Below are 3,402 nucleotides of genomic sequence, written 5' to 3' on the forward strand. Positions count from 1 at the left end.
CCCGACTCCGGGTCCGAGATCTTTCCACTAGGCCCTGATGATCCTCATGGTATGATGTTATAGTGTACTCTCCCAAGCGCTCAGTACAATGCTTTGCGCACAGTAACAGCTCAATAAATGCAATTAATAATAATAATTTATATTTGGACCCTACTGAAAGCAGCACGTAATACTGGATGCAGGGCAAGCTCAAGAAGTAAGAAGAATATTCCTTAACCACAAGGAGTTTACAATCTAATCAGGGTTTTTAATACATTTAATACCCTCTACAACTGCTATATGCAGCAGGAAGCCCATAACATGGAAAAGGTTAATCCACTCTACAAGAAACGTTGATTTTTCTACCATCTTTCACCCACTTAATGCTTAAGTAAATAAACAAACTCACAGTTTAATGGCCTTGTGGAAAATTTTGCCCCAAATGTGAGCTCAAGCAATTTTATGCTTGTAGAGCCTTTCTGCTAAATTTTTCAGTACACAAAAGTGGATTTCCATAGTTCAGTTGCGAATGGGAAGGGAATATAGCTTGCTTCACCTCATTTTCTGCTAATTAGTAGCCACAAAATCATCTGTGTGCTCTCTACCTTTCATGGAGATTTTCTGTTGCATCATTAAAATTTTACTTACAAGATTCAGACATTTTATGACCTTGTAAGGGAAATGAGGTGTCTTGGAGAAATTTAGACATCATAAAATGTGATGTCCTCCTCTCTTATGGAACATTAAAAGCCTCCTTCACAGGAAGAAGGGAACAGTTCCGAGGACTGGCTTCTTAGAGGATTTCAGAAGGGATTGAAACTAGGGTAGCTACTGATGGTGTGAAAGGATATCAAATATGTTCTTTGCTAACCCAGATAATAACATTCCTTAGGACATTTAAGTTACGTAAAGCGAGGGTGCCCATAAAGTTTTCACTCAGTGGCATTTATTGAGCATTTACTGAGTTCAGAGCACTGTACTGAGTATAGAGAAGCAGCTGGCGTAGTGGAAAGACCACGGGTTTAGGAGTCAGAGGTCGTGGGTTCTAATCCCAGCTCCACCACTGATCAGCTGTGTGACTTTGGGCAAGTCACTCGACTTTTCTGTGCCTCAGTTACCTCATCTGTAAAATGGGGATGAAGACTGTGAGCCCCACGTGGGATAACCTGATAACTTTGTATCTACCCCAGCGCTGAGAACAGTGCTGCACACATAGTAAGCGTTTAACAAATACCATTATTATTATTATTAATACAAGCAAGGGCCAGTGGAGAGAGCACAGGCCTGGGAATCACAGGACCTGGCTTCTAATCTCGGCTCTGCCACTTACCTGCTGTGTGGCCTTGGTCAAATCAGTTAAGTTTTCTCTGTCTCCGTTGTCTCACCTGTAAAATGTGGATTAAGACTGTGAGCCCCATGTGGGACATGGACTGCCTTCAACCTGATTATCTTGGAATCTACCCCAGTGCTTAACACAGTACTTAGCATATAGTAAGCTTTTAACAAAGAAGAGAAGAGAAATAAGAGAAGCAGCGTGGCCTAGTGGACAGAGCATGGACCTGAGAGTCAGAAGCATCTGGGTTCTAACCCCTGCTCTGCCACGTGCCTGCTGTGTGACCTTGGGCAAGTCGCTTAACTTCTCTGAGCCTCAGTTACCTCATCTGTAAAATGGGGATTAAGACTGTCAATCTCATGTGGGACGGGGACTGTGTCCAACACGATTTGCCTGTGTCAATTCCAGTGCTTAGAACAGATACTAAAATCATTACTATTATTATCTTATACTATTTTTAAATACACAATTAAAAAGTCATAGAGTTGATCACTGAAACTGAGGAACAGGAAGTCTGGATAGTTAAAACAACCACCTGCATGGCTGCCATCACTCCTAACCTGTCACTCAGGTGTCTCTTGGGGAGTGGCGGGATGGAGGGGGGGCGGATTTGGACTCCCTTATCCAACGTCAGATGACTGGCCACTTTGGGGGGAATTTTTGAAGTCTGAAATGGTAGAAAACGTCAGAGAGAACTTGGTCATTCATGCAATGGATTGGTTATGCAATGGTGCACACAGTCAAAATCTGTAAACTTCGTTTTGAGAAATGGGATGTCCAGTTTTCCAAGGTGTAGCATTTCTTTGTGAGTTGATTGGAAAGTGATGTTGTGGTGCAGCTGCTGTCAAGACCCTGAGGGAAAATCTTTGGAAAGGTATAGCACGTAAGTTTACCCTTTTGATGAAGTGGAACAGGAACATGTCAACTCAGTGGAAAGAGTCCGGGCTTTGGAGTCAGGGATCATGAGTTCGAATCCCAGCTCTGCCACTTGTCGGCTGTGTGACTGTGGGCAAGTCACTTAACTTCTCTGTGCCTCAGTTCCCTCATCTGTAAAATGGGGATTAAGACTGTGAGCCCCACGTGGGACAACCTGATTCCCCTATGTCTACCCCAGCGCTTAGAACAGTGCTCGGCACATAGTAAGCGCTTAACAAATACCAACTAAGTCATACTGAACTCTTCCAAGTGCTTAGAATAGTGTTCTGCACACAGAATGCACTTGATAAAAACCACTGATTGATTCACAGAAGACGTCAGCTTAATAGAGCACACGTCGTCACAGGAGAGGGGTGCCTTGCTAATTTCCGGCAACAGTAGTTAGATTTAACCCTAACCCCCTTCTTCCCGAACTATTGTCCCTTTCTCCCCTCTCAAAGAAAAAAATATACCTTACATACAAACACACAATTCCTGAATTTTCAATCAACCGATCAATAGAATTTACGGAATGTTTACTGAGTGTAGAGCACTGTACTAAGCACTTGGGAGAGTACAGTATAACAGTGTTGGTTGACACATTCCCTTCACACAAGAAGCAGACAGTCTAGAGGGGAAGACAGAGAGTAATATTCCTAAATAAATTATGGATATGTACATAAGTGTGGTGGGGCTGAGGGTGGAGTGGATAAAGGGGAAAAAATAAATCATTTTTTATTTTCATTCATAAAAGGTGCAAATCTAAGTGCAGGGACAATGCATAAGGGAGTAGGAGAAGAGGAAATGAGAGCTTAGTCAGGAAAAGCCTCTGGAAGGAGATGCAAATTTAATAAGGCTTTGAAAGGTGGGGAGAGTGATCGTCTGTAGGCATGGCTTAATGGAAAGAGCATTCATTCATTCAATCATATTTATGGAGCGCTTACTGTGTGCAGAGCACTGTACTAAGTGCTTGGAAAGTCAACTTCAGCAACAGAGACAATATCTGCCTGACAACGGGCTCACAGTGTAAAAGGGGAGACAGACAACGAAACAAAACAAGTAGAGAGGCCATCAAAATAGATAAATAGAATCATAGATAAATGCACATCATTAATAAAATAGAGCAATAAATATGCACAAATATATACAAGTGCTGTGGGGAGGGGAGGGGAGTA

This window comes from Ornithorhynchus anatinus, chromosome 2, assembly GCF_004115215.2.
Source record: "Ornithorhynchus anatinus isolate Pmale09 chromosome 2, mOrnAna1.pri.v4, whole genome shotgun sequence".
Lineage (NCBI taxonomy): Eukaryota > Metazoa > Chordata > Mammalia > Monotremata > Ornithorhynchidae > Ornithorhynchus > Ornithorhynchus anatinus.